The sequence below is a fragment of the Syngnathus acus genome, chromosome 3 (assembly GCF_901709675.1).
Source record: "Syngnathus acus chromosome 3, fSynAcu1.2, whole genome shotgun sequence".
NCBI lineage: Eukaryota > Metazoa > Chordata > Actinopteri > Syngnathiformes > Syngnathidae > Syngnathus > Syngnathus acus.
In genome coordinates, this window is record NC_051089.1 from 4,995,642 (window position 1) to 5,002,185 (window position 6,544).

The 6,544-nt window shown below is 43.6% G+C and overlaps 1 long non-coding RNA gene across 1 annotated transcript; it reads left to right on the forward strand.

Moving 5' to 3' along the window:
* Positions 1 to 2,648: 2,648 nt before the first annotated feature.
* On the forward strand, positions 2,649 to 5,635 carry LOC119120664. The gene is made up of 3 exons (XR_005097559.1): positions 2,649 to 2,953; positions 3,703 to 3,795; positions 5,092 to 5,635. It is a non-coding gene; the product is annotated as an uncharacterized LOC119120664 (long non-coding RNA).
* Positions 5,636 to 6,544: the final 909 nt, after the last annotated feature.

Below are 6,544 nucleotides of genomic sequence, written 5' to 3' on the forward strand. Positions count from 1 at the left end.
ATATTAAGATTCTTGCTTTGGCTTTGGTCTTTGTTGTTATTTGAATGATGTCCCAGAATGATGTAATTTTTCTGAGGAAAATAATAATAGTTTTTAAGAATATTAAAGCCAGGGGAATGAATATATATATATATATATATATATATATATATATATATATATATAGGGTTTTCTTCACCTGTCCATATTGTTTGCAGTCACAAATTTTGATTGCCATAATAAAAAAATGTATATAATTTTGAAAATGCCAGGAAGTTGTTACACAGGCTGACAATCTTTTGTTCATCATCCAACTTAGATACAACATTAGTAATCAGAAGAAATACCATCTGGCAAGCAAACCATCATTACCTGCCACACCCAAGCAAAGAAAGGTCACGGGACAGTATAGAGACACCTGTGACATCATTGTCAAGCGGAGATAAAGACACGGGCTAATCGCGCTAATGTCGTCGCACCGCACATGCTGACAAATGAAGCCATTGTGGTGTGATTATCACAGTTATTTCTAGCCTCTTCGCTATGAGGACCATGCATTTGTTACGTTAGATGGGGGCGGCTCACGCAGCCGTTTGCCTGTCATTGTGTATTACAGGCAAGCCCATGACATTTGGAAACACCGGGTAATGCACTTTACTATATGCGTCGTGTTATTAAAACGGCATTATTTTGACAGCAAGCCACCATGCCCTGTGATTAATTAGCGGTGTTGAGCCTGGAGGTGGATCACGCCCGTTTAGAGAGGGTACTTTAACAATAGAAATTAACTGACAAAGTATTGGAAAGAGCCACAGGCAATTGTTTGCTCATTAGATCCACTTTGGACAATGACACAGCAATAAAGCGGGATTTGTTGGATGCGTCAGCTTGGTGAGGTGGAATGAGAGATATCGCAGAGCACATTCTGGTGAGGATCAAACTTAGGCGATCTCAATCTTGGACTGAGAAGAATGAACCTTGAGTCATGTGACTGCAATTTCAATCACTTTCATTTGTGCGCTGGATTTTTGCAAACCTTTGACGTACATTTTCTTTACATTTAATATCCGAGTCATGGACAGCTGTGAAAATAGAAAGTAAATCCCAGCACCAGTCGGTTTTGTGTCGCACCCGAAACCACTGATTCATAGCTGCTCCAACACAGTTACGGTTACAAATATACAGCTGCAACTTCCACCTTGAGAACCTCTGTTTCTGTACTTGTGTTTATGGTCATGCAAAAAAGATGGAAAAACACGACTCACAATTCAAGATATAAATCTTAGTTGAGAAAGAGTTGGAAAAACAAGCAGGAAAAGACCAATAGGATTCGATCGGTCCCCGGCTGGCCGTAAAAAGCAAAGTTGCACATGAGTTATTGACGGCTGGTGAAGTTATTTCTTTCACTTGCGTGACAAGTTAGTGATACTTAAAACATCACCGGTTCCGTTACTAGATGTTTTATGGTGGGAAATATAAATAATGTCACATCTTTTTTTTTAAATCGGAACAATGGTCCCAGAATATTAAAAGGATACATTTTATCTGGAAGATTCTGCTGCAAGATGTGAAGGTTAGTCCATTTTATTATTTGTAGCATCATTTTCTTTAAACACCAGACCTTTGTTTTGGTTTTAATGATTTTTTTTTGAGTCCACGGGAAGTCTACAGTGGCGTTGATCTCACTGCTTGTCCTATATAATTGAAAGTATTGTTTTTAATGCTAGTTGCCGATGTCGGTAAAAGAGTGAGAAGGGGGGGCTTTACGTTCAATCTCTGCTTTAGTTGAAAGCTGACTGGGATGTGAAGTGAAAGCCCGCCAGTCCAGCAATCCCCAAGAGGGGGGAAGAAACAGACGAGTGGTAGCCTCAAAACACCTCTCCGTTCACTGCCCTCCCTCCCTTGGCTTTAACAGAAGGTATGTATTTTGGGAGAGACCCCCGGTGATGTGATGGACACGAGCGCCGCGTTTGAAATGGAAACCGGTGCATTCTGCCCTGCCAGGGAGGCACCAGGAATATCCCGGTAGGGATGGACGGTGAAAGGAAATGGAACAAGCGAGGGGGAGAAGGTGGGGGCAAAAAACAGCCGTCTTTATTGAGGGTTTCCTTTCAAAAACACCAGCAAATATCGGAGCGACCCTTCTCCATTCACTAACCTCAATGGAGTACCCTCTCGCCAACCACAGGCGTAGATGGCTTCTTTCTTCTCATATCAACTCACTCATGTATACACCGACGACACATGCCGGCTCAGATAACCCAGAGAATAAAAAAGACATGATAACAGAAATGAATGTAACTCACAAGAAGCAAAGCTTAATCTCTCACGCGTGCGTGTATGTGTGTGCTGTTTTTCCCTCCTATACACTCGCCATTTATTTCCCCCGCAGGAGCAAAATAGGACGTGATGATGCAGTGCCGTGCTAAAAGGATGATGTATGTGCACCCCCTCCTCACTATAACTCACCTGGCTCCTCTACAGCAGGAAGTGAAAGAGCAAAGGAGTCATATCCTTCAGCCTTCTACTCATTCAAATGGGTTGGCATCTGTAAACAAGAGCTGCGACTATCATGTAGCGGTCAGATAAGAAAGGAGGGGGGGGAGTCCTCCAGAGAGATGGATCGCAAAGGGCCCAGCACCATCCTGCCACCTTAGGATAATAAACAGCCTCGGAGGAAGGGGTCCAGGGAGAAGGCGGGGAGGGGGGTCAGATAAGAGCCATCACTCACATCGGCCGCGCTGATAAGACGCAGACGCACTCCGTCACCCCCGCGTGACATTTGTTTTTCATTCCACTCCGACGAGGGAGAAGTCAACCTGTTTCATCTCATCGATGGCCGCCGTACTTCCACTCTGGATGTCCCGCCTGCTCAGTGCGTGCCAGCTTGTGACAGCGTTGGCGGCCGAGTGATTGAGTAGTGCGCAGGATACTCTCCAGCTCACGGCTCCAGGAGAGGGAACCCGAAGCAAACGTAAACAAGCCAGTTTTTCAGTTCTATCTAAAAAACAAACCATATTTTCCAGACTATAAGCCGCTACTTTTTTGGACAAGCTTTGAACCCCACTGCTTATAGTCCAGTGCGTTTTATCTATGACTTTTTCATGATATTTATGATATTGTATGATTTGTCCATATTCTCTTATTTATGAAAATTAAACATCTGTGGCTTATAGTCCAGTGCGGCTTATATACAAACAAAACTGGATTTTCCCTAGATTTTAGCTGGTGCGGTTTATAGTCCAGAAATTACGGTAGTTGATTGTCTAAAAATGGTCAGTTTGGTTTTGGTGCCTTGCCTATAAAAACCACAACCCTAAAGGTAATTCCTTATCCAGATATTTGAACCTTCAGCCCATAGTTTCAGATTTACAGTAGAACTCCAAGTTTGCCAAGTACAAATGTTCCCACCTTGACGACTTATGACCTCATTTTTTTCACATCGTACGACACGAGACGTAAAAACGGCTACTCGCAATGCTAACACTAATAACCTCATGTTACTTGGCTGGGAGGGTAAAACAAGCAGGAAAAGAGCAATAGGTTTCTATCCGTCCCCGACTGGCCATAAAAAGCAAAGTTGGACATGAGTTATTGTGAAATCTCCTTGAACAAAAACTCCAGTTACAAGTTGTAAATGATTCTTTGGAGATTCATAATCCTGACACTGGGCAGTCGCTTCACTTATTTTGTCTTTTAGCACCTTTTTAATTCCCCAAACAGGCCGGCCAATCAGAGGACATGAAAAGTGGAAGTAAATCAAGTCGCCCTTGGCTTGCCTCCGCCGAGGTCACCAACAAGTCACAGATTGAGAAGGTATAAAACGCTAACTTTACAGCTATTCCCAATTGTTGTACGTGAAACTTATGTGCATTGTATTACCACTAATGAAGGGGTAAATTTCCCCCTTTACGACTAGACCTTTACGAGGAAGGCTGTAAAACACGAACTTTTTTCTTTTCCTTACGTTGACCGTGTTTGTCACCGATGTTCTGGGGGGGGTTCAGACTGAGCACACACTGTTTCCATTAGTCAGGCGCTGCTCCTTCGAGGGGGCCACCGTCTGGACCGTGAGAGAGCCCTTGTCCCGTCCGTCACTTCGCACTTGACGTTCGACAGGCAGGGGCAACGATTTCCTGAGATTGCTACAGCGCTAACCACACAACCCCACCCCCAAAAAAAGTCTGAGATGTGCTGAGAGATGGACAGAGGTTGACATTGGTGGTCATCTGAATTGACCCTTGAAGCTCGGCAAATATTTTCTTGCTCTGGCTCATTGCGGGATACTTTAATGTGTTACTTTGCCAGACACCAAAGACACGCTAGTTCTCATACAAGGACACTCGAAGTGTGTTGATTGGCTTTTGTTGATAATTTTGTGGGTGTTTGTCCAAGATGGCGGCTGATGCTAGCAATTGCTATTGTGAAGGCCTTAATCAGATTACATTTACTTACACAGACGCTGAAAGTGAAAAAACATCTGGAAGCAGGACAACCAAGACTAATGATGATATTAAACAGTTGATGTTAGATTAATACAATATCTACAATAATTTCATCAATTAAAGTGTCTAACTATCAACATGATTTTGTACTAGCCAAAGCTAATGTTAGCGCTGATGTCATCATTTTCCAGGCTGAGGAAAAGGCTATAATCACTCGGAATGAATGGATGAATGAGGGAGGGGTGTAAATGGGAGGACAGGTGATGAGATGGGGATTGAAATATCTCACTAGGACATTCTGCTTACTTTTTTGTGTCTTATCTTTGCACGTTCAGCGCTGTTAATATGATGATGAACAATATTTCGAGAAGGGCGGTTCGACATGTCACGCCTTGAGGAGGGGGTGGCGGCATGTCTCCTCCCCATGTCCTTCCTTTATATCACAATTTTTCTCTAAAGACGTTTAACGGGGTTCAGTGAGACCAAGGGGAAATGAGGTAGATAATCACCGGGGAGAGAAACATACGAGACTGGGACATTTTTTCCCGCCCCAACCCCTCCCTTGCCAAAAAACATTTAAAACATTTTCATATCAATAATCAAGCAATTTCTCCACATGCTAATCCATCAAAGCGGGCTGCGGGTTTAATCTTCTCCTTCTTTTCAGGTGTGCCCCCCACTCCATGGCAGACGTTTGTCCCCACCGTGTGCCACGCACAAAAGCCAGCGCCCTGTCAGCACTGATTGATCAGAGGGGTGCCGCGGCTATAAAGGAGGAGCCTATCAATGATGCTCTACATCTGCACCTGAAAGGAGCCCCTCGTTTCCTTCGGCGACACAGATAATGAGAGCCGCGCTGTTAACAGCTCCTGGAGCTCTGCTTTTTTGTCATGTGTATATAAGGCAAAGTGCTTAGCTTTGAGATGTGAGGTGGGAGAAGGAAAAAAAGAACAGAGCGGCCTATGCTAGGAAGATTAGCATAATGTCTACAAACGCTGACAGGGTTGAATTCCACTCACTCGTTTTGAGATTAGCGAGGCTTTTTTTTTCAGAGGGGAAATAAAGTGTATTTGCAGAACAATGCGATTTACGTGTTTGATTTTTAATTTTCCGACAATTTTTCGCAGCATGTACAGGATGTTTTTGCAGACGTGTGCATTGTTGGGATTCGAAGTCTGCTGAGCTCATTTTCACGATGTGTCGCTGTGCCTTAGTACTGGCTGTTGTAGTTGATGTGTTTGAGTAGTTGTCAAAAAGTAAATAGTGGACATCCTCAATTTTCTTTTTTGTCAATGCGTCTCATTGTGTTTCTTTTAGAATAGTGGCAAAAAAATAACTATAAATAAACTGCATAGGGAAAACAGCAAGTACCACCATGGATGCTGGACACTACTGCAAGAGGAAGAGCACAGATAAAATGCAGAGGCCTCATTAGTAGCACATTTATCATCTCCTGTCTGTGATTTAAAAGAATGACTGGGTCAAATCACTCTAAATACCTCGGGGGAAATCAACATTTGTCATCGCAAAGCAAACCTGCCTCTTCTCCTTCGTCTGGCATTAATTTATGCCGCTGAAGCGGCCCCATTCGCCGCCGCGCTGATTTTAATTTCACTCCTGTGAAAAAAAACCTTGGCCAACTGTCTCCCTCGATTCATTGCTTGAACACACAATTGTCCCTTTCAATTGGTGGAAGTGATACTAACCACGAGCGTGCCTACCAAGCCCGTCGGCAGACGGCGGGCATGTGATGCAAATGGCCTTTTTGTGCAACACTTAAGTGTGTGAAGCATTTGCAAATGATTCCTCTGATGTCCACAATTAAAAACGGATTACACCCGTGTTGAACCGAACGGGGGTACACGCCGGGAACAAGGGGGAGGATGATGTATTATGAATGTGTTATTAATGCACAACTCGGCAAGGTCGGCAAAGTCAAGATGTGTGTTGAAATATGGATGTCACCCTCAAAGAGCAGGCTAACATCGCTGCAAGTGGACCCTCTGGACACACAAGTGATAGAATATTGATATGTTTTTTTTTCAGCGTACAGTTTCTGTGGACAATGTAGCCAATGCTAATGCAACAGGCAACAATGCTAATGCTAGCACCACTTAGTG